Raw genomic sequence first — 25,762 nt, 5'->3', positions numbered from 1 at the left:
GTTGGTTATTCCTCCTCTGTTGTTGCGATTTAATATCGCTGAGTTTGACCAGAACCCCTGGTTTGGTCTCTCTCAATTCCCACGTTCAGAGGCCCGTTCGGGCCCGGACTCCATGGTAAATTAGAGCTATTGTACTGCAGCATTGTTAAATAGGATGACGATCATAAGGTCTTACTAATATATGAGTCTGACCTCTGGTTTTAATTTTCACAGATAGGACCGCCCCACCCATTCCTGTTTTTCCCTCCTCCTGAACATGTCCTGATGAAGACCCTGTTAAAGGATCTAACGTAGCCTACAGCTAGGGGTCGAAACGTCGACGGCTCTTCTTTTTCACTTGGGACCTCCGGCACATGCCCCTGATTGCTCTGAACTATGTATGTGACCGTTGAATGTCCCCAGTTTAACAGTGTTTCAATGGATGCCTTAATTGTTTAGGCTTTTCGTAGTTTGATTTGTTTCAATTCTCATTTAAAGATTGTTATAATTTGCTTTCTTCCTGACTGTGTTTATTCTCTTTTGACTTTACACCGCCCTGAGCACACTCTTCCCTCCCCTTTCTTCCCTTCCCCAACTGGGGCTATTCAATTATTTATTAAATGTTCATAATGATTGAAATATGGTATTGTTAAATAAAGGACAATACTTGTTACAAGTAATTTTGATTAATGGTTTTTGATCAATGTTTGTTTAGTTATAATTGTGTTAGTGTGTGCTGTACACAACACGTTCTCCTTGCGGGGACCCCTTTCTCACACATACCACATAACGCCCAGGTCCCCGCGACTGCATGGGTTCAACCCCCCTTTTGTAACGTTGTGGGACACTGGAAACTTGGCACCGGGCTGAGCGCTGTGTTCTGTGATTGCCCTGGTTCGGGCCTGGAACTCGATAGGGTTCCTAAGTGTTTAGCCACTGGCGTGGGCTTGTGTCCCAGCAGCGCGTGATAGGCCCTTTTCTAAATTGCATTTCCAGAACCCAAGGAAGAGGTTCCAACTCTGCTCGTAGCAAGCGCTGTGGCCAGGAAGAAAGTCAGGCAGCATTTAGGCCTGATTGTGAACATCACTAGTTTAGTTCTGACCACTATGCAACCACATACAGTGTTTTGTTATTGGTTCTATTTTTGAGTGACCCTTAAAGTATCCAAGCATTAAGTCTCAGAAGGATAAACCAGCAAGTGAGATGGCAGAATAGGAGTTTGGTATTGAAATGTTGCATACCTACAAAGTAGATCAGCTCAAGCAATTTTGCAAAGATTGTGGCTGTCCCATGAAGAGCAGCTCCAGGAAGAAGGATCTACAGAAAGCCTTAAGGACATGGTGGGAGGCCAAAGAGGCTGGGGAGACAGGTGATGAAGAGGTGGATGAGGATGCACAAGTTAATTGTTTCAGGTCACAGGACCTTCCTGTATCAAGAGTAGCCACTAGGGCTGGCAGCAACCATTCTGCAATAAGTTTTTCCCCAGAGGAGTTGGGGGAAAACCAAAGGATTAGAGATCATGAATTAGAGATTTTAAGGTTCAAAATGAAGCAATTACAAATGGAGAACTAAAAGGCTGCCATGGAGAAGGAAAAGATGGCAGAGAAGAGCAACAACACTTGAGCTTTGGAGGAAAAGAAATTACTTTTTGCTCATGAGTTGAGCATGAGGGAACTCGACATTAAGGCCAAGCAAGTGGAGTCCAGTTCAAACGGTGGCAGTGTACAGCCAGTGCAAGGGAGTAAGGTTTACATACCCAAGGACTTAGTGCAGAATTACCAGGGGGTGAAGATATGTATGCATGGTTTATGGTGTATGAGTTAGCTTTGAGAATGAATAAATTGCCTGAGAAGCGTTTGGGGGCGAGCCTGTGGAAACACTTTGAGGTCACTAAGCGGGACACCCTGCCACCTTTGGAGTAGGCGTGTAACCTGACCTACCCCCACATGAAGCAGGCTTTGTGCTTTAGGTATGGGCTTACACTGGAGCAGTACAGGGAGAAGTTCAGGAACTTAAAGAAGCTTGATTCTCATACTTGGGTTGAATGTGTTAATATGTATAACCGTGCATTTCTAACAGTAGTGAAAAATGAACTTTAGGAGTTTTTCCCTACTTGGACATGTAAAATGTAAAAGTACATGTCCTACTTTTTAAAAACACTGCACCATGCCCTCTGGGCTGCTCAGGGCCTACAAAGGGGTGACTTATATGTCTTTGGGCCTGGCAAAAGGTTTATTTTGTCACTATCAGGTACCCTGAAGTGCACCAGACACAAGATGCACAACTCTAAGATATAGACCAACATAGTAAACAGTCTTAGTCCAGTCTCAGCCATTTTTTAACCAAGTTAATCTGTTTTTCTTTCCTTCTTTAATGTTTTACCAACATGGTAATTCCAGTGTTCAGGTTGATAAAAAATGCCAGTCCAGGCTTATTTCTGCAGCACATGGCGATTAATAATGCATCATTATTCAGCATGTTGACATAAACTCAATGCATTTCTGGAAACAATCTATTTATGTTTTCAGGTCCCTCCTTTACAACTGAGCACTAGCGCATCAGCACGTTAAAGAATGTAAATTGTGTATGTAGACAGGCTGAGTCTGTGTAGTTTTTTTTATGTCACTCTGAGAGTCTGTAGGTTTGTTGCACAACTCCACACTCAAACTTTCATTCAGCTCTTCAGGAAAACAGCACCATATACAATTGTGAGTTATTAGCAATCAAGGAAGCATTTACACATTGAACACATTATCATGAGGGCCTTCGACATACAATCACTGCCTGGACAGATCATAAAAAACTCAGCTTCTAAAGAGAATGATGTGTGCTAATGATGGCATTTCAAATGGTCCCCATGGTTTATCGTGTTTTTCGCTAGCTGGTTCAAGACAGGGAAAGGCTTGTGCCATCCAGGCAAGGGGCAAAAAAGAAAATCAAGTTGAGGATTCCACCTAAGATCCTTGCTTTGCAAACAAAATTACAATTAACCGCTCAATTATTGTTGAACTTGATTAAACTGAAATAGCAGGAATACGGGCAAGAGACTTGGTTCCTGAAGAAAAGAAACTCGAGAAAGAAAGGTCACAAATTATTGGTCAATGAAGATCAACTTTTTCACCCATTGAAGGAAATACAACAGAAAAATTATATTTACCACGAATCGCCCTGGAGAGTTTATCCTGGAGTTTGAAGAATCTAAGAAATAGTAGCCAGAGCATTTTAGTTACCCGATTGAAAGAAAATGGGGGAGGCTTCTATTCAGAACTGTGTGGTTTATGTACAGATGTAATTGACTAATTAGAGAGCCACAGGGTTATTGGCACCACTCCCTACACTGCAGACACCATGGTCTGTCATATCACTGAAGTTCATTGTAGAGTTACCAGTCTCCCAGGGAAACACAGTGCTATGAATTATTGTAGATTACTTTTCCAAACTTTTCCTTACGGCATCATTTTGATAATGTACTTGGCTAAACCTTTCCTAAAAAAAGTGGTTTGAATGAATGGGTTGCCCAAGGTTCTCATAACTGGTAGAACACAGATTACGTCAATTTTTTGGAAGTCATTGCTAAAATAACGGGGAAGGTACAATTTAAATCCTCCAGCTATCACTCCCAGACTAATGGGTAGTCAGAGAGACGCAGTCAGACTATAACCTCTTAACTGCGCTGAACGTTCTGCGCTAGTGCGGAACGTTCTATTGAGCGGGCGGGGCCGCGACAGCCAACGGACGTTCGCAGCACTACTGAGTTAGTGCACGCGACAGACGCTGACCGTCGGCAGCAGCGATGAGGTTAAAGCAGTATTTCAGTTGCTTTAGAGCATTTCATCAGGAATATTGGATTCTTTTGAACATCATTGGCAGAGTCTGTACATAGCAACTCATTGCATTGTTCCCTTGGTTTCTCCCCATTGTTCCGTACATGCTGTTTCCTTCCTTAAATATGGCCCTCCTGTTTCTCTGTGGATGAGATACCTCCTGTAAAGGCTTTATATAATCACTCCCTAATACACCTAAATCTGCAGTACAAAATCTTACAAGAGGTTTGTTTATAGGAAGAGAGTACCAGCACAAACATATTCAGAAAATCAATAAGTGTGGTTATCCATAGAACATTTAGTCATTCAAGGATCACACCCCAAGTTTATCCGCCTTTTGTAGGTCCCTTTCCCATTTTAAAGCAAATCTGTAATTCAGCAGTCAACTCAGATTACTAGACCAATGGAAGATTCACCCAGTGTTTCACAAATCCAAAATCAAACCAGATCAAGGCAGTCAAAGGACCAGGCCACTTCACATCATTACTATAAAGGGTCAACAGGAATTTGAAGTAGAGGAGGACTTAGATTCCTGAATCAGAAAATACATTTACTATACCTAATAGCCTAAAAGGTTATGGATCATGGAAGCCTGCTTCTTTTATACAAACCCACCGTCAGAAAGTTCCCTAATAAATGAGCAGCACCAAAGGGTTGGGTGGGTACTTGCTAAGGTGAGGTGGGCTATTGTCATGATTGAGGGAAAGTGAAGCGTAGGCAAGGTTTAGATACATTGGGGAGAATAATATTGGTGAAAAAGAATGTTAAGATCTTGGAAACTGTGGAAACTGAGTTATGTGAGGAGGTTAGTCTTCCAGGTCAGATAGGGAAGGACAGCCAATCAGATGTGCAATCGGACTGCATCCCGGGTAATTTAAGCAGTCAGGTGGCAGTAGCAAGGTGCTTAGCAGTATGTTTTCTGCTCGCTTAGTTCAATCCCCATTTTCATGTCTTCTTGCACCTTTGTTTTGTTTTACCTTCATCCTACATGTTTCTTCCTTGTTGTGACTTTGCCCCTGAAGCCTAGCATTCAATTTGAGTTTCATCTGCTGTAAGATATATGAGGCAATAGCCACTACTCCTGGGGCTGCAGAGCTTGGGGGAGGTTGTGGGGTACCTCCTGCATTTGGAGAAAAACTGTTGGGGACTGTTAGGTACCTGGCCTACTGAAACAACTGCTTTTGCTCACCGTATGTCTTTGTCTATAGTCACGCTTCCTGTACTAGTGATGTGTGCAATTCCTTTAAGATTTCCAAGGGAGAGACCGCAACCCTGAGCAGTAAACATTAAAGTTAAGATATGATATCTGTTCCACAGATTTATTTTTCTGTATTCTCCAATTCCCATTCCCTCCTTTTACCACTGCTTAATTAGAGCCAGTGGTTGAAGGTAGGTCCCACCAGCACTCATTCTGGGGGACTGGCACTTATTTTATTTAATCAGACATTATCCAGAACAAGAGAGGGACAAATGTACAGGGAGTAAAGATAGAGGAAGAGAAAGATGGAACAATTGTCAGAAAGGAAGAAAACAGGAACCTGCAAGAGTGAGATAAAGGGGAAGGGAGTGCCTGATAGTGGATTAAAAAGGCATCAGGTGGCTTTAGGGCTATGTGCATTCTGACATTAAATAGTATAGAGCGTGGGCTTCTGAGCATAGCTTCAGGCACTGGCACTCATTCTTTTACAAAATAAGCAATGCCTATTACAAAATAGTAGGCAGGAGATACCTTTTCCTCCATTTCCTGTTCTTTCCTGGTGGAGAGTGTTGGACTATCATCGGAATTCCCTCATCCCACACGGCTCCAAACAGAATCGTGAAAGTAGAAGGCTTGAGAGAGAGAAGTCAGGAGTGTATCATGGGAGAGGCAGGAACCATACATTCATGCATGTAACCATGTGAAAAGCTCTCGTAAAGATAGCCCTTGGACAGCTCATATTTTAGGAGGTATCTTCTTAGGCTTATCCTAAAAGAGGCCCTGAGTTCACAAAACCCCAAATGTGTTTCAGTGAACCAACACCACTTCCTCAGCAGTAATGCTGCAGAAGAGAGGGAGAACTTGAGATAAACCGTGTTTCAGGTGAATTTTCTGGATTCCACCATTGAGCAGCAGTTGGTTAACCAAGTCAAGGACTTGTTTGCCTGAATCAGTACCAGAGAACTGCCTGTAGCCCCAGAAAACAATGGGCTGGTTGAGTGTGAAGACGAGAAGAGCAGGAACTGGTAGACACAATCAGTTTGCACATTCATCGTTAGAATCGCTACTGTCTAGAGAAAAAATATGTAATCAAAGTCAAGCATGAGTGAGCACAAAAATATGAGGAGGGAAACATGTTTTTCGTAAAGCAGTGTTCTAGAAATACACTCACAAGCATTGGCAAAACCAAAAGGTTTCGCCTATGGAAATGTATTGGGCTTGTCAATGTTTTTTTACCTGTTGCACAGCAGTTGACCTGCTGCGCAACATGATTTTAACAAAAAAACGAGCTATGATGCAGTCAAAGCTGGCTTCGTCATAATGCTTTTTAGGTCGAGCCTAGCGCAGCGCGCATGCGCTGCACTAGGAAAACAACCTCTTGGAATCGCTCTGGACTTCCGGCCTATGGCTTGCAGTTACGAGCAGTGGCTCACGAGTGCGCACGCATTACTCGCAGGACGCTGCAGCTGCTTTCGCGGCCGCGCATGTTTCTAATTAGCTTTCACTGTTGTGGTTTTTGGAGAAGCCTATTTTTTCACTTTTCTTTTATAATGATGGCACCCGCGCTTAGGCTTTGAACATCTTACCCTAAAGCGCGGGTGTCGCAATAGATTTAAAAGTAAAGAAATAGAAAAAATCTTTACTTTTACAGCAATCGCAGCACCCACGCTTTAGCCTAAGATGTTTAAAGCCTAAGAGCGGGTGCCATCATTGTAACAGAAAAGTAAACAAAAAAGCATGTGGCCGCCATTTTTTTCTATTTGCTTAATTTAGTTACAGGACGAAGCTTGGCTTCTTTGCTCTGCACTGCAGTGGAAATGCGGTGCCTCTTGACAATGTGTGTGGCTTTCCTTATCCTAGATGTGCATCTGTTTGAGCTCACTGGCTCGTATTGGTGCCAGAGTTTCCAAGTGGTGATCGTTGTTTTCCCCCAGCTGTGTTCAGAGCTCATAGTGTCTCCTTCAGTGTGGCTGGTGCTTAGAATGCGATGGTCCACTTGTGTAGGCTCTCTCTGGCTTCTGTGCAGGTTGGTTATGTTGGGCACTTCGTGGCGCTAGTAGAGTCCTCCGTGTCTCACTTTATTCACCTGCTCTGTGCAGTTTGTAGATGGCACTGGTTTGTTTTGGCTTTTAAATGGGGGTCACTGGCGTTCAGTTCTCAATTGTTAGGGTTTCGATGGGCTAAGTGGCACTAGTTTAGCTCCTCAGCTGGATTCACTGGCACATATAAGTCACTCCTTAGCGCCTCGTGTCGGCTCGTTGGCCTGGTAGGCACTAGTTAGCATCTCCCTGGGGCCGCTGGCTCTGGCTGACACTAGTTTAGCACCTGGATGCCTTTAGCTGGCACACAGTTCAGGTCGGGGAGTTCCCGCTCTAAGATGCGCCACGGAGCCCCAGAGGGCAGGGATGGCGCCGGGTGAGAGTTCAAGGCAGGCTGGAGGTCGGTGCCCTCGGAGGAGGCTGTGATGCAATGTGTGATGTGAGGCAGAGGCTGGGCTGCCAGTCCCTCTCGGCCACCTGGTCACCGCATGTTCACATGGGAGCTGCACTGCTAGGGCCCCTCCCCCTGGTCTAGCTGTATGCACTGCTGGGGCCCCCTGACTCCTACCCAACCCTCACCCCAGACCCTGCTGTGTGCAAGATGCCCCCCCCCCGCAGCCCCTCCTCCAGCTAGCTCCTCCTCCCGGGAAGCTGTCAGCAGGGAACGGGAGAATGCAGATTAGGCGCTACAAAGGCCAGCCTGTCCGTTAGAGCGGGTCACAGCCTGTGGGGGAGGGGAGCAGACGGACGCACTGTGTGATCTGTGGACGGAAGCACATTCAAGGACCGGGCGTCAATGGTCACTCACACCCACGGCAGTCACCAGACTCTGCATCATCAGAAGCATATCATGAAATTCAGAATTCACGACTCCGTTGTAAGCCACTATTAATAGCAATCATGTAATGCTGTACATGTATTTGCCTCTATAGCACATAATTTTTTTTGAAGGGCGCATTTGCACTTGGCTCCGGAATTAAAGAAAGTTTGCCACAAGAGCAGAATTGTATTGATGCCCTCAACCCACGTACATTCTACCAATCACCTCCTCTTATTCATGCATTTTTCAGACCTACTATGAATGTTGCTTGGGTAGTAAGAACCGGATCTAAATATCCTTTCACTTTTTAATTGAATATGTAAGACAGTGGTGTGTGCGCATTTTGGCCATAACCTCCAGGTTACATGTCTTAATTCAGGAACGGCAAGACACAAACTTTAATCTGTCAGAGTAAAGGGAAAACAATTTGTTGAGTATTACGATGTCGGCAACGTTTCACTCGTTTTATAGGGAATATGAATGGCAATCGCACTATGCAAATATCATCACTACGCTGCAAAAATTAAAATAAATAAAAAACATTGTCATTCACAACGCCAGTAGCTCTAGCTTTCACAAAGGCGAGACCAATTGCATTGCAGTGTTTAAGCGCATGGGTGGTAACCTTTATTTATTTGTGGTCTGCAACATCACCTACACCGCTAATATGTCGCTTCAGAGCTGAAGTTGAAATTTCTTTATGTTCTTAGCTGCCTAAGCAGAAAGTACATCTGTAGCCACCTCTGAATACTAGACCACTAAAGCCGAAAGGTCACAACATGTGCCTCTGTTTACTGGCAGCTCTTCGCCATCCATAGGCATCCGGCTCACCATGACGCATTCGAAACGAACGAGTCACAACCTCACCACGTGACAAAGTGATAACAACTTCTGAAGCTAATGACACAGCTTTTCTAAAACCCACACATTATTCTGCGCTTTCATTAATCACAGAAACTGTGCGATTATCGAGTTGACACATCTCTACAACTCTGAATTCACTACCCTGCTCCGGGAAGTCGCAACCTTACCTCAAGACTAGTTGAGACAGTCAGGGCGTATTATACATTCCATTTTCATTAAGTAGCATGGGGCCATCCTTGGGTGTATGTGCCTGTTACAAGTGGCATGTGAAATAACACCCAGGATAATGTGCTGCATGGCTAAATACTTATAAAGGCCCAAAGGTGAGACCTATTGGCCATGCCAATGCTTGTTTTACTGTACCATAGCACTTTTCTTATTTTTATAATAACCCATGTTGCACAGCAGCTCAACTGCTGTGCAACATGTAAATAAAACTTTGACAAAGCCAATAGATTTCGCATACACGAAACCTTTTGACTTTGCCAATGCTTGTTAGAACCATGATAATTTTTTTCTGAGAACAACCAATTATAAATCTGCCCCTAAGGATATCAAGGGGAGATTTACTAAGATTTTACCCTGTGTTTGCTTCACAAAAGTGACGCAAAGCAGTGCAAAATCTTTTTTCTGATTTACTTTCTGGAAAAAAGGTGGTAGAAAGTAACACAAAGCAGTGCATAGCACTGCTTTGCATTACTTAGCGCCAAGGGGGCGTCCCATGGGTGGAGCATGGCATTCCCATACAGCCACCCAAGGCTTCTGACGTTACCCCCTATTTACTAAATAAAGCAGACTGGGTTTATGTTATATCTAAGGTTTCAACCTTACAAATTCCCTGTTTCTCTGCCTCTGCTGTTCAGCCAGTGAGTGTAGAATGTTAGGGTGAATGTGATGTCATTGGAATGTTTGGTATGCTGTGAGTGGACTGTCAGTTAGATCCTGGGCTGAGCAGCAGAGAGGATGTTCCTGGTGGGGCTTTGATTACATATATACTGGAAAAACCTATCTAACCATCTAAGAAGAATAAACTTATCATCTGTAACCTATCCAAGTCTTCTGGAATTCCTTACTAGGATGTAAGATGTAACAGTTTAGCATCAGAAAATTGGTCCCTTTTGAAGTAGGTGAAAAGAAGGAAAAATGCTTTGATTTCTCCTTCCTTTTAACCCTTGTGTGTGTGCTGCACTTAGCACGAATACAAAGAGGGAAAAGGTTAAAGTCAGTCTATGGATAGTATTTTGTACTGGAAGGGCAATCCTGCTGTGACTCTTTCACGTTTTTTTTTTTTTTTTTACATAGAGCGTCATTCCAGGTTGATAGTGGTGGCGCTGTCTTTGCTTTATTTGCTGAGCTAAACGCGGCAGCATGTTTCTTTTTTTTACTATGGCTACACCCCTTTTTTTAAATGAGCCAATTCTAAGGATAGGGGCGCGGCTGCCAGTAAATGAGAACACATATCTTCCAATTTTTAGGTCTTGCATAAGACAATGCATGCACTGTCTGTTGCAAGACATATTGTTATCGTATAGTTAGATTAGAGCTTGCCCATTGCTTGCCATTGGTTGGCTCTATTGTTACTCTAATTTGCTTTTTTATTATTCGTTAGCTTCCATAGGATTTGCTTCCTCTTCTTGTGTTCGCCTCTGCCTGGCGTATGGACACATTATGTGTGTCCTTCCACTGCTTGCTTTTCAGGTGCTACTTTTTTTATTTTTTGTTTATTCATTAAATCAGTTTTCCAGCTGTCTCCTGTCTCTTTCTCACTCTCCCTGAGTTTACATCCTCCTTGCACACATTCCCTTGCTGTTTTTGCTTCCCTACCACCTCTTTGTCCATTTGCTTCCCCAGGCTCACCCGCCCTCTGTTATCAATTTGTTTCCACAGCCCCTCCCGCCCACCTTCTGTTGTCTGTGTGCTTCTCAAGCACCAACTGCCCACTCTCAGTTGTCCGTGTGCTTTTCCAGCATCTGTTGTCCTTGTTCTTCTCCAACCTCAACCAACCTTGGTAACCCTACTCTTCCCTACCACCCTCAGTTGTCAGCTTTCTCCACACCCCTGCTGCCCCCTGTCCATTGCATGTGTGCTTCCCCATTTCCCTTCCGCCTTTGCTGCCCCAGACCCGCCCACCCACCATCCTCTGACAGCTTGCTTCCTCAGCCCCTCCCACCCACCATCCATTGACAGCTTGCTCCTCAATACGTCCTGCCCACCCTCCATTTTCCTTTGCTGACCCATGTCCTACCACCCACCATCTGTGGTAAATGGGCTTCCTCATCCTCTGCCACACACACTCCATTGCTAGCTTGCTCCTCAATTCCCTTCTACTGACGCTCCAGTGCCAGCTTGCTCCTCAATTCCCTTCTACGGACGCTCCATTGTCGGCTTGCTTTGCAGCCCCTCCTGTCCACCCTTCATTACCATCTTGCTTCCCCAGCCTCTCCCATCCACTCGCCATTGCCTATGTGTTCCCATTCCCTGTCCGCCCTCCATCCGCTCTGTGTGTTCCCCCAGCCCCTCCTTTGACCTTCCATTGTACATAGTCGGTTTGCTCCTTCAGCACCTCATGCCCACCCTCAGTTGTCAGCTTGCTGTCACAGCCCCTCCTGTCCACCCTCCATTGTCAACTTGCTTCTCCATCCCCTCCTACGGAACCTCCATTGTCACTGGCTTCCCAGCCCCACTCATCCATGCTCCAATGTTCGTGTGATCCCCCTGCCCCTCCCTCAATCGTTGCCTGTATCCTTCAACCCTCTGTTGTCAGCTTGCTGACCCAGATCTGTTGTGAGCTTGATGCATCAGACCCTACCACCAACCTTCTTTTGTCAGCTTGCTGCTCCATCCCCTCCTACCTACCCTCCACTGTCAGCTTGCTTCCCAGCCCCACTCTCCAATGTTCATGTGCTCCCCCTCCTCCAAGCCTTCGTTGCCTGTATCCTCCAACCCTCTGTTGTCAGCTTGTTGCCCCAGCCCCTTTGTTGTCTGTGAGCTCCCTCTGCCCTTCATGCCCACCTTCCATTGGCAGTTTTCTCCCCATCCTTTCCTGCCCTTCATCTGTAGTTCCAACTTTATGCTTTTCATCCATAGCCAGCTTGCTGCCTCAGCCCCTCCTGCCCATGGTCCTTTGTCAGCTCTCATGCTCAGGCTCTAAGCACAGCCTCAGTTGCCTGCTTCAGTCAGGTTACTTCCCCAGCCCCACCCACTCTTCATTGTCAGTTTGCTTCCTCAGTCCCTCTGCCCCTCTCTGTTGTCTGTGTACTTCATCCTTGCCCCCAACCCACTTTCTTCATTTTTTAATTAAAAAAGCTCATTGTCGCGGCCACATTATAGCTCTTTAAAAAATATATATTTTTAGCCATGCTGCACAACAGTCGCGCTGCTGTTCAACATGGCTAAACTCATTGGCAAATCCAATTGCCCCCAATGGCGAGATCAATTTCCTTTGCCACTGCTTGTGTAAGCACGGAAGTCAAAGTTTCCTGTTTGTGCAAAAAAAAGCATTAACTGATTTGCATCTCGGATGTGGATGAGCCTGCATAGGAAAGAGTTCTGCTGATGCATGATTCAGTGTTTCAGTGCTAGGTAGTCTAGGCAGCCTTTGCAGCAGAATGGGGTTGTTTACAGATTAGGAGTTTCCTCGCTCCTATTTTTAACTGATAATTTCTCGGGTTAACAGAAGTGTATTCGTACTCTCGGAACGGCTATTTCAGTGTCAGGCAGGGCTGAAGCATTGGCAATGAATGAATGAATGAACAGAGTCTTATAGCGCGCAACTTAGCCCAAGGGCATCAAGGCGCCAAAGCAGGTCATCCAACACATAGTCAGACAAAGTCGACTTGAGACCCTTACGGGTGAGTAGTCGCGCTTTAACAAACTCCTGATTGATTGATTGATTGATTGACTTTACAAGTACGCTTCAGAAAAGAGCCAAGCTTTTAAGGCCTTACGGAACAGAACGAGCGAAGGTTGCCCTAAGAGCTCAGGGGGAGAGAGTTCCACAATCTGGGTGCTATAGAGGAAAACGCTCTGCCTCCCCATTTCGCTCTTACAAACCTGGGGACCTCAAGAAAGTTTTTTATTGGAGGAACGAAGGGATCTACTAGGGGAGTAAAGATGAACGAGTGACTTGATACCCTCTGGGCCAGTGCCGTAAAAAGCTCCATGAGATAGACAAAGAATTTTAAAAGTGATCCTGGAGTGTATAGGGAGCCAATGTAAGTTCTCCCGGGCTGCCGAGGCTGAAGCAATGTCAGCAGGGAGAGTGTGTTGCTGGAGCCACCATTGAGAATTGCAAGGAATAGGAGCCATGAGTTAACCACAGGTCAGGAGTTGCCCAGGTCCACCCATAGGAGGGACCTTAAAGGAAGTCCAGCCCCTAAACTTAGTATAAGTATAGGAACCCAGTCCCTAGGACTTTAGATTACCCTGGACGAAACTTTGAAACATATATCCTGGACCTTCGACATTCCATTTCGACTGGAAGATGGATGATATCTCCCTTGTGGTCAAGGAGTGACCACCCTGTTCAAACAGGCACCAACAGCCACTTTGCCGGTCTGCATTTTCAAGGCTCTCGCCAGATCCCGAAGAATCTGCGACACAGGACATAGACTTCCAGACATCTCTGACCCCGACCTTCACTCACAGCAAAGCTGAGACCCGTGGTGGACACGAGAGATGTGGGACCAGAACTCCTGGACATCCTGCATTTTGCAAGCTGCCCCCACTTCACGAGGTAACTCGAAGTTGTGCACTGGGGTGCTTGAAGCCCCAGAACCGAGCAACATTCAATCAATAAATCAATCAATCAATTTGTAAAGCACACTATCTACCCATGGGGGTGGCGCTGTGGGAAGGGGGTGCTGCTACTGCTCGAAGAGCCAGGTCTTGAGGAGTCTTCTGAAGGTGAGCAGATCTTGGGTCTGCCGTAGGTGGGTAGGGATGGTGTTCCAGGTTTTGGCGGCGAGGAAGGAGAAGGATCTGCCACCGGAGGTCGTTCGTTGGATGCGGGGGACAGCGGCGAGGGCAAGGCTGGCGGAGCAGAGCTGGCGGGTGGGGGTGTAGAAGCTGAGTCTGCTGTTGAGGTAGGCTGGTCCGGTATTGTGGAGTGCCTTGTGTGCGTGGGTGAGGAGCTTGAAGGTGATCCCCTTGCCGACGGGGAGCCAGTGTAGGTCTTTCAGGTGAGGGGTGATGTGGCTGCAGCGAGGGACGTTGAGGATCAGTCGGGCAGAGGCGTTTTGGATGCGTTGCAGTAGTTGCAGTTGTTTGGCAGTGATTCCTGCATAGAGTGTGTCCCGTAGTCTAGCCTGCTGCTGACGAGGGCCTGTGTCACCGTTCTTCTTGTTTCGGTGGGGATCCACTTGTGGATCCTGCGGAGCATGCGGAGGGTGTTGTAGCAGGAGGAGGAGACGGTGTTGACCTGCCTTGACATGAAGAGTGGGAGGAGTCGAGGATGATCTCCAGGTTGCGTGCATGGTCAGTGGGTGTCATGCCGTTCCCAGCGCTGTCGGCCACCAGGAGTTTTCCCAGGCCGAGGGGGTCATACCGAGGATGAGGATCTCCATCTTGTCTGAGTTCAGCTTCAGTCAGTGCTCCTCATCCATTCATCGACAGCCTTCATTCCCTCATGGAGGTTGGTTTTTGCTGTGTACGGGTCCTTGGTGAGGGAGAGGATGAGCTGGGTGCCGTTGGCGAAGGAGATGATGTTGAGGTCATGCTGGTGGACAACTTGTGCGAGGGGGGCCATGTAGACGTTGAACAGTGTCGGGCTGAGGGATGAGCCTTGGGGTACGCCGCAGATGATGTAGGTGGTTTTGGATCGGAAGGGTGGGAGGCGGACGCTCTGTGTTCTGCCGGATATGAATGATGTGGTCCAGTCGAGGGCCTTCTCTTGGATTCCGGCTTCTTGGAGGCGTGTTTTTAGGGTGTGATGGCAGACCGTGTCGAAGGCCGGCTGCCAGGTCCAGGAGGATCAGGGCTGATCTTTTGCCGTTGTCTAGTTGGTGCCTGATGTCGTCTGTGGCAAGGATGAGGGCTGTCTTGGTGCCGTGGTTTCTTCTGAATCTGGACTGGGACGGGTCTAAGATGTTGTTGTCCTCGAGGTAGCAGGTCAGTTGTGTGTTGACGATTTTCTCGATGACCTTCGCTGTGAATGGGAGCAGGGAGATGGGCCAGAAGTTCTTGAGGCCCTTGGGGTCCGCCTTGGGCTTCTTAAGAAGGGCGATGATCTCGGCGTGCTTCCAGCTTTCCAGGAATGTGGCAGTCTCGAGGGAGATGTTGATGACCTTCCGTAGTTGGGGTGCGATGGCTGCATCTGCTCTGTTGAATATGTAGTGTGGGCAGGGGTCTGATGGTGATTATGATGGAGACCTTGCGTGTCTCGTCGTCGTTGACGTTGGCCCAGGAGGTCAGGCCGTTGATGCGGGTGGGGTTCGTAGGGCTAGTGGGGATTGGTGTTGTCGGGGTGGTCGAGATGTTGAAGATGCCGTGGATGTCAGTGATCATGCTGTGGAAGAAAGTAGCCAGCGAGTCGCACAGTTCCTGTGAGGGCGGGATGTCGTTGCTGTAGGCGCTGGGGTTGGAGAGTTCCTTCACGATACTGAAGAGCTCTTTGCTGTTGTGTGCGTTGTTGTCCAGGCGGGTTTTGAAGGAGGATCTCTTGGCTAATCTGATGAGGAGGTGATGCCTGTGGGTGGCGTTCTTGTGGGCTGTGTGGCTGTCTGGTTTTGGTTCCTGGAGCCATGTCTTCTCCAGCTTCCGGCATGCTTGTTTGGAGGTCAGTAGTAAGCATGGGCGTAAAATCCGCTCCGCTCGCGGATTTTTCGGATTTTCGGCAAATCCGCAATCCGCGAACGCTCGCGAATTTGTCGAAAATCCGTGAATCCGCTCGCGGCGGATTTTTTGCTTGGTTGCGGCGCGCGGCGTGGTGCACGGCGTTCACTTTCCGTCATTTTAGCGTTTGCCGAGTTGTTTTTCTTTGCGAGTGACGCGCCATTTTAGATCTTGCTGCGTGTTCCCGCGGGAGTTTGTCGCCCGCGAATACGTACTCGCGGCTTGCCACCTTGCACAGCACACCTCGCGAGAGTTCGCAATTGCGAACATGTAGTTGCGGCGGAAAGGAACAATCTCGCACTTGCAAAATAGAGATTTTGCAATTTCGCACATGAAAATCACCAGCAAACAGGATAAACCTTCAGAAAATTATGATTTTTATCAGAATCACTCCTCAGGTTGACATTTGCATGGCCTTTTTTTTTGCAAGGAGTCCATTTTGGGGGGGGGGGAGGAAGGAAGTGCCCCACAGTCTCCAACTTCCTGTTCCTGTCCAGCAGGCTCCTCCCAGTGCTTTGTCCATCTCCTGGTCACTTTCATTTGGATCTGGAGCTGGAAGGATTACTTTTTGTGGGTGCTGCTGGATATTTGGATTTGAGGCCTTTTTGACTGTCTTTGGATCCCTTTTGGATTAGAAATCAACTTTCACAAGTAAGTTTGTTTGGGGCATTACAGTTGCTGCAAGTACAATTTTGGAACTTTTTCAGAAAATTAAATAAATTATATTGTGGGTAGCCACAGTATCCAGTAGGACCAGGGTTGGTTATGGGTGCATGATACAACTGTTTTGTTGAATTTAAACACCATTGAGGCCATGGATGGGCTGGGATTGTGCAGATTTTATTGTTTTTTGTCGTTTTTTTGGGCCTGCTGGTGTGGCCCTTTGCCCAGGGGTGGTGAGTGTTGCATGGGCCTAGTCTTTCTGTGGGGTGTCTTCTTGAATTTAAACATAATTGAGGCCATGGATGGGCTGGGATTGTGCTTATTTTATTGTTTTTTGTCGTTTTTGGGGGGCTGCTGGTGTGGCCTTTTGCTTGCCCAGGGGTGGTGGTGGTGCATGGACTGAGTGTGCCTGTGGTGTTGTCTCACTCTCTTTGATGTAAACATCATGGATGGCATTGGATTGTGGTGATTTCTGGCTGTTTTTCTGTTTTTTGGGGGTGTACTGTTGATGTGGTCTGGCCATGTGGGTGGTGGTGGTGGCCATCTTGAGTGCTGGCTGGTACAGGCAACATGTGCTTGGGGTGTAAGGGGGCCATTTTGAGGAGAGGCAGTGTCTGAGGCCTGCACTTATTTTGCCTACTTTTCATCCCTTATGCCCAGGGGTAGTGAGTGTTGCATGGGCCTAGTGTTTCTGAGGGGTGTCTTCTTGAATTTAAACACCATTGAGGCCATGGATGGGCTGGGATTGTGCAGATTTTATTGTTTTTTGTCGTTTTTTTGGGCCTGCTGGTGTGGCCCTTTGCCCAGGGGTGGTGAGTGTTGCATGGGCCTAGTCTTTCTGTGGGGTGTCTTCTTGAATTTAAACACCATTGAGGCCATGGATGGGCTGGGATTGTGCAGATTTTATTGGTTTTTGTCGTTTTTTTGGTCCTGCTGGTGTGGCCCTTTGCCCAGGGGTGGTGAGTGTTGCATGGGCCTAGTCTTTCTGTGGGGTGTCTTCTTGAATTTAAACATAATTGAGGCCATGGATGGGCTGGGATTGTGCTTATTTTATTGTTTTTTGTCGTTTTTGGGGGGCTGCTGGTGTGGCCTTTTGCTTGCCCAGGGGTGGTGGTGGTGGTGCATGGACTGAGTGTGCCTGTGGTGTTGTCTCACTCTTTTTGATGTAAACATCATGGATGGCATTGGATTGTGGTGATTTCTGGCAGTTTTTCTGTTTTTTGGGGGTGTACTGTTGATGTGGACTGGCCATGTGGGTGGTGGTGGTGGCCATCTTGAGTGCTGGCTGGTACAGGCAACATGTGCTTGGGGTGTAAGGGGGCCATTTTGAGGAGAGGCAGTGTCTGAGGCCTGCACTTATTTTGCCTACTTTTCATCCCTTATGCCCAGGGGTAGTGAGTGTTGCATGGGCCTAGTGTTTCTGAGGGGTGTCTTCTTGAATTTAAACACCATTGAGGCCATGGATGGGCTGGGATTGTGCAGATTTTATTGTTTTTTGTCGTTTTTTTGGGCCTGCTGGTGTGGCCCTTTGCCCAGGGGTGGTGAGTGTTGCATGGGCCTAGTCTTTCTGTGGGGTGTCTTCTTGAATTTAAACACCATTGAGGCCATGGATGGGCTGGGATTGTGCAGATTTTATTGGTTTTTGTCGTTTTTTTGGGCCTGCTGGTGTGGCCCTTTGCCCAGGGGTGGTGAGTGTTGCATGGGCCTAGTCTTTCTGTGGGGTGTCTTCTTGAATTTAAACACCATTGAGGCCATGGATGGGCTGGGATTGTGCAGATTTTATTGTTTTTTGTCGTTTTTGGGGGGCTGCTGGTGTGGCCTTTTGCTTGCCCAGGGGTGGTGGTGGTGCATGGACTGAGTGTGCCTGTGGTGTTGTCTCACTCTTTTTGATGTAAACATCATGGATGGCATTGGATTGTGGTGATTTCTGGCAGTTTTTCTGTTTTTTGGGGGTGTACTGTTGATGTGGACTGGCCATGTGGGTGGTGGTGGTGGCCATCTTGAGTGCTGGCTGGTACAGGCAACATGTGCTTGGGGTGTAAGGGGGCCATTTTGAGGAGAGGCAGTGTCTGAGGCCTGCACTTATTTTGCCTACTTTTCATCCCTTATGCCCAGGGGTAGTGAGTGTTGCATGGGCCTAGTGTTTCTGAGGGGTGTCTTCTTGAATTTAAACACCATTGAGGCCATGGATGGGCTGGGATTGTGCAGATTTTATTGTTTTTTGTCGTTTTTTTGGGCCTGCTGGTGTGGCCCTTTGCCCAGGGGTGGTGAGTGTTGCATGGGCCTAGTCTTTCTGTGGGGTGTCTTCTTGAATTTAAACACCATTGAGGCCATGGATGGGCTGGGATTGTGCAGATTTTATTGTTTTTTGTCGTTTTTTTGGGCCTGCTGGTGTGGCCCTTTGCCCAGGGGTGGTGAGTGTTGCATGGGCCTAGTCTTTCTGTGGGGTGTCTTCTTGAATTTAAACATAATTGAGGCCATGGATGGGCTGGGATTGTGCTTATTTTATTGTTTTTTGTCGTTTTTGGGGGGCTGCTGGTGTGGCCTTTTGCTTGCCCAGGGGTGGTGGTGGTGCATGGACTGAGTGTGCCTGTGGTGTTGTCTCACTCTCTTTGATGTAAACATCATGGATGGCATTGGATTGTGGTGATTTCTGGCAGTTTTTCTGTTTTTTGGGGGTGTACTGTTGATGTGGACTGGCCATGTGGGTGGTGGTGGTGGCCATCTTGAGTGCTGGCTGGTACAGGCAACATGTGCTTGGGGTGTAAGGGGGCCATTTTGAGGAGAGGCAGTGTCTGAGGCCTGCACTTATTTTGCCTACTTTTCATCCCTTATGCCCAGGGGTAGTGAGTGTTGCATACTTGCATGTCCCTAGTCTTTCTGTGGGGTGTCTTCAATGTAAACATCATGGATGGCATGGGATTGTGCTCATTTTTCTGTGTTTTGTCGATTTTTTGGGGTGTATAACTGAACTGATGTTCCTCTGTCTTCCATTGCTTTTAGGTGCACAAGAAGACTCAATAGAACCACCAGTGCCAGGAAGAAGTCCTGCAGCGGTGTGTGCAGCATAACGTCACGCGACGTCACGTCTGGACACAGAACCCTCTGCAACTCGTGCAACTGCTGCCTGCTGACCTGCTCTGAAGAAGATGGCCCCAAAAAAAGTAACCCGTAGCTCCTCTAGCAAGAAAGGTGCCAGTAAGGAGCAGAAGAAGCAAGTTACCAAGGACACTGGTGTGCCGCCCGCCCCTTTTTTTGTGAGTAAAAAAAAAAGTATGCCTGCAGCAGCTGCAGCGGGATCTGCTGGGGACCAAGCTGGCAGCAGCACCCCCGCTCCATTGGGCTCAGTGCCACCACCACCACCACGCCAACTTAAGTCCAAGCCCTTGAGTGCTGCAGAGGCAGCCAGTATACTTCTTCAATCACCATCGACCAGTGATGTTGGCTCATCGCAAGAAAGCAGCAGCAATGTCCCTCAATCAACACAGGTTGTTGTAGCTCATCTGACGAGTGTTGAACAACCACAGCGGCAACAACAATCACATGTGCAAGTACAAGCCCAAGTACATGTGGAAGGAGAGGCAGCGCAAGGAGATGCGCATGCAGAGGTGCATGGAGGGTCACAACAAGTGCCCACAATAGTTGTTCCTCCCGAAGTAGGGGCACATCAGGAAATCGACAATCAAGGCGAGGTATCATTTGAGGAAGCCACTCCTCCTGATGATCCTTCATTGTCTTCCACAACCCTAGCAAGGAAGAGATCAAGGGTGGTGTCTACATCCTCTTCAAGCACACCTCCTTCTGATGATACGGATCAAACTTGGGAACCAGCACCACAGCCGTCTGAGAGTGAGGCACACCATGATCCAACAAAGGTACTTAAGCGTAAAAGGAAGCTCGTCCAAAGTCTCAGACTTATGGAGTGTGATGAGGCTCAACAAGAAGTGGCGGATACTGCTGCTGATGAAGACTCTGCCAACGACGACCCAGTCATCATAAAGGTCACTGCAGCCCCAGCGGGCATGCAGCAAACAGACATTTTGACCCTAGCCCGAAGAGCTGCTGCGCGTGATGATGATGATGATGATGTTGTCGATGAGGAGGCAGTGGAAACACCACAATCATTGGAGTTAAGTAGTACACCAACTCGTCCCGCTTCCATATTTCTTTCTGGCAAGAAGAGACCTGCGTCAACCTCGACCTTAATTAGTGGCGGTGAAAGTGGAAAACGTACAAAAGTTGGCCAATCCAGATCCTCCACTTCATCTGGCATTAGCTTCATGACCACCACCACCACCAGTATCGCCGCCTCCTCCAGGTCCCACAGACACTTCAAGTCCCCAGTTTGGGACTTCTTTACTGTTTGTCCCAAAAATCCAAGGTTTGCCATTTGTACCCTTTGTAAGCTTGCAGTTAGTCGTGGTAAGCCAGGTAGCAACTATGGTACCGGCGGCCAGAGTGGTCATCTTGACAGAAAGCACGGTGTCCAATGGTTTGCGCACCTAGCTGCGATCAAGAAAGGCCAAAATCAAGGAAACGTTGATGTTTCATCTGATGTTGACGAGCAGGAAGAAGACGTGTCAAACACTTCCCTTACACCCAGTACCCCTCTCAGCAGCACACCCAATGTGAGGCACACTAAGAGTGTTGGAGCGAGTGAGACACCAACGCACAAAAGTTCACCAGCGAGCAAAATTGGGTCAACGAAGTCATTATCAGCCCGTAAATGCTTGGTCCAGGGCAACATTAGAACAATGCTTACTTCAGAGGTGCCATATGAACGCAACCACCCACTGACGCGTCTGTATAACACTAAGCTGGCTAAAATGCTAGCTGTGGACCTTCTACCTTTTTCTTTTGTAGAAGCGGTAGGTTTTCTTGAATTAGTTGCAACGCTCTGCCCTAAATGGAAGGTTCCGAGCCGGTTCTATTTTGCCAGAGTTGCGGTTCCAGCACTACATGAAGATGTGCTGCAGGCGATTGGGGCAGCTTTGCAGAAGAGTGCTGTTCACACAATACATCTGACAACAGACATGTGGACCAGTGGCCCAGGCGATGATTACATGTGCATCACTGCACACTGGGTCTCTTTTTCAGGTGTTATAGCAAAGCTAAACGCAGGTGTTGACCCGGACCAAGTTTTCAAAGCTGCTCGGAAACATGCAACACTAGCCATGTTTGCCTTGGAGAAAAGTCACACAGCAGAAAACCTTTTGGAAGAGTTTGACAAAAAGGTGTTGTCAATGCTATCCCCCCTAAAACGCAAGATTGGTTATGTTTCCACGGATAATGGCGCCAATGTAGTTAAGGCCATGTCACAGGGTCACCATGTTAGAGTGCCGTGTTTGGCGCACTGTATCAACCTGGTAGTTCAAAAATTCTTGAGTGATAAAGAGAGTCCAGCGTTCGAGGTAATGGCCACCTGCCGCAAAATGTGCAACCATTTCAGCCATTCTTTTAAGGCCCGGAAGCATCTGCGGAGACTGCTACTTCAACGTGGAATGCCAGTGAAAGCACTCATCCAGGAGGTGGCAACACGTTGGAACTCAACCTTCTACATGCTTGAGCGTCTGCATGAGCAGTATACGGTACTCGATCACTATTTCTTGACAGAGGCTACATCTCAGAAGGAGGACCTGCGGATGAGTAAGGCGCAATGGGCCATAGTTAAAAGCCTGACAGACATGCTTCGTCCTTTTGAGTTCTTCACGCGTGCAGTCAGCCAGGAGGACTGTAATTTGGGAAAAGCTATCCCATTGTTGTGCATACTGGAGCACCAACTGATGGCGGTTTCTTCTGAGTTTGAAAAAGATGAAAAAAAAAAAAAACATTTCATTTTGTCTGAGAAATTATTACATCGCCTACGTGGTGATGAACGTCTTAAAAACATCAACTCAGATCAGCATTACATTTGTGCTACTATTCTGGATCCACGCTACAAAAAGGCGCTGGCAGACAACGCATTCTTTCCTTTCGCTGATGCAGATGTTCAAAAGTACAAACATTGGTTAGCCTGGTCAGCCAAGAGGTTTGAAAAAGAACGGCAGGTTATTGAAGGAGAAGCCAGTACATCAGCATCAGCATCAGCAGGCCATCCGCAGTCACAAGAATCCACTTCTGCACCTGTGGCTGGGGCACAAGTGACCTCTCAGCCGTTAAAGACACCGGCAACTGGATCATCTGCACCACACACAATGACAACACTAACAGTGGCTGGGGAGGAGGATTGGCTAAGTTTGATGGGGTATGGTTCTCTAAAAAATGTCACAGGCACAGCAAAAAGTAAGCAAAGTGGAGGAACAGTTGATGACCTTGAGTCGATGGTGCAGGACTATCTGAATGACTCAACAGTGGTCTTTCTTAATGAGGAGCCATTGCAGTATTGGCATGGCAAAAAACAATTGTGGCCACAGCTCTACAACCTGGCTATAAACTATTTGTCTTGCCCACTCGCAAGTGTGTCTTCTGAACGTGTTTTCAGTGCTGCTGGTGGCATTGTAACTGCCAAACGGAGCCGCCTATCGCCCAAAAATGTGGAGCGGCTGACAATGATCAAGATGAATCAGCACCTCATACCACCAGATTACAAAGTGCGAGAAAGCACGCCACATGAAGACGATGAGGACAGCAACGTAGATGAGGGGATTTTTTCTCTGTTCGGTGCCACTGACCTCATCCAGCCTGAATTCGCAGAGTATGATGACGAAATCTTGTTCTTATTCCCTGACACCGAGCCCTGAAAATGAGACAATCAATCAAGAACTTTCTTTTTCGTCCTTATTCACTTTTATTCCTGTGTGCTTTGTGTCTCTCTTTCTTTGTTTTGCACAGTTAATTTAATTCAAACTTTAATCACCTAATCCCAAAAACAAGACCATCATCAGAACTGTCTTCACTTGTTTGCTTATTGATTTGAAGGTACCGCAGTCTACATTCCTCAGGTTCACAAGTTCTGAAGAACATGCTCCTCTATCCTCCTCCTCCAGACTGCGATTTCCCTCCAAGCAGAGTGCTGGATTACGCACAATGAAGAAAGACTCAGCACTTGTGGGGGTGTTGTACTTCTTTGCGGGTGAGTTGACGGTTTTGGGCCCATTGCTGTGAAGCTCTAATAATGGACAAAAGTGTTTTGGACCAAATATGAGGTGGAAATTTCTTGCCGTTTTTGCTGACTTGCTTGCCTTTGAGGTGCTCTTTGGCGGGGTTCCGGGGGTTTGTGTGTAATTTTTGGTGTCTGTCGAAGCACTGCTGCGACAGTCTAATCTTGATTGCATTTGCTTTTCAGGAAATCCGTGGTGGAAAACAGGAGTTATGATGATTGATGATGACCTAGCTGCACAGCGCGTTACTTTGGACCGAAGGCCGAGAGATATTGTAAGTATGAGATTTAGCTTTTTCGCTGTTTGGGGGTGTTGTCGGGTGTTTTTTTGCGGGTGGGTTGGCGCCGGCGGGTCTTGCCTGGGGCATTCCTGGGAAGGTCTAATACCGGATACAAGTGTTTTGGACAAAATCCATAAGGAACAGCCTTTTTTTTGCCATTTCTTCAGACATCTTGCTCAATGTAGCGTTTTGGGGGGCTTCCTGCTGTTCGTGGGTGGGTTGCGGCCGGGGTCTCTGTCGAAGCACTGCTGCGACAGTCTAATCTTGATTGCATTTGCTTTTCAGGAAATCCGTGGTGGAAAACAGGAGTTATGGTGATTGATGATGATGACGACCTAGCTGCACAGCGCCGCGTTTGGACCGAAGGCCGAGAGACATTGTAAGTATGAGATTTAGCTTTTTCGCTGTTTGGTGGTGTTGTGTCGCGTGTTTTTTTGCGGGTGGGTTGGCGGGTCTTGCCTGGGGCATTCCTGGGAAGGTCTAATACCGGCTAGAAGTTTGTTGGACAAAATCCATAAGGAAACACCAGTTTTTGCACTTTTTGTAAGTTAGGGTTCGTTAGGGTTAGCCCTAGCAGCAGGATTGCATGTGTTTAGGGGGGTTCTATTGCAACGCGGTTCTGTTGTTGTAGAGCACTGTTGGAGCGATGCTGGCTATGGATACTTTTGCTTGCAGGCAAGTGGTTTGAATACAATCCACGGTCTGTATTTGGGTCTACTGTTACTTTCAAAGTACGTTTTGTAACCATTTTTCTGCTAGGCATCGTTTTTGGAGATATGATTGGGTTCTTCTACATTTTTGCGACTGGCTTTAGTAAGGGTCTTGGTGGGAGCATTGCTGGGAAGGTCAAATTTTGTTCTAAAACACAGTAGTACACCCACCTTGAGGGGAAAGATCCGCTATAATATTTTGGCCATACTTATTGATCCTTAAAAAGGTGACTCAGACAGAGCACGCAATTTCAAAAATATTGTACTGTCTATTAGGGAAATCAAAGTGTCACTTTTTGAACCACACAGCGTACATACCTTTTATTTATTTATCAGTGGTATTGTAATAGCACTTCCTGTTTTCCGTTCAATAATTACAGGCCGGGTTTCAGTCAACATCCGCCAGGCAGGCAGTGGACAGGGTGTCTCTTCTGTCAGTGGTCACCACCACATTGATGGACGAAGCGTCAGCTGGAATGGAGGAGTGCCGCCAATAAGAGGAATTGTTTGCTGCATGCAACTTACTTACCAATTTCAACAGGACAACTCCAACAACATACGCAATACAGATACAGTATCCATTGTTGTCTTTTATTCTATGAGTGTGACTGCATGTGCTTACCTTTACTTTGTAACCAAAGATTGTCTGTAAACTCTGTATCTTCAATTATTGTTTGTCCATGCTCTGCTTTTTTTTTCTTCTCTCAACAAAACCTACCCAAAAAGAAACCCCCATTCCCATCCATTTTACAAACCCTAACCCTCTTCCCCCGGGCTGTGTTGTTTTGCTTGATGTCTGACTAAAATGACATCAATAATTCCACACACTTGCTGGGGAGGATAAGGTGATAGCAGCAACAGGCTGGTGAAGGAATACGAGGATATCTTCTAGACTTACTCAGCTTCAGTACTATATCTTCTAGTAGTAGTAGCCAATGTCAAATAAATTCAACGCAAGTACTAGTTATACTTGCAATACTTTACCATTTGTTAGGCTACATTATGGCACTGTTCTAGTGTACTGTCACCTGCTATTTTCTCGATCGTACCGTAACCGTTGTAATGCTACAGTAAGGAGTACAAACAAGGTTTCGTTTTCTTTTTTTCCATAGGCATGCAACTGCCACTGTGTCACACCACTAGTAACACCGCAATGAGGAAATGTCACCCGCCCATGAATGACAACGTTAATCCCCATTTCACCTGGAGCCAGCCCTGGGCCTAGCCCTAATTTCTAACACAAATTACAGGTAAGATAAGCGTTTGGTGGGAGGTAGTATAATGGAGTATTATTTCGGAGTAGACAAGAGATTGACGGTTGTACTACTAAAGTCCTACGACTGTTCAGGAAAACAAAGTTACTGTTACACCCCCGCCCCCCACCCACCAGACTGAAAAGCAGTAAAAAACAGGTATGGTCAGATAAAGTAGTTGAAAAATATATTTATTTATCC

Source organism: Lissotriton helveticus, chromosome 7 (genome assembly GCF_964261635.1).
Source record: "Lissotriton helveticus chromosome 7, aLisHel1.1, whole genome shotgun sequence".
NCBI classification, from domain to species: Eukaryota; Metazoa; Chordata; class Amphibia; order Caudata; family Salamandridae; genus Lissotriton; species Lissotriton helveticus.
This window is presented reverse-complemented; position numbering follows the sequence as displayed.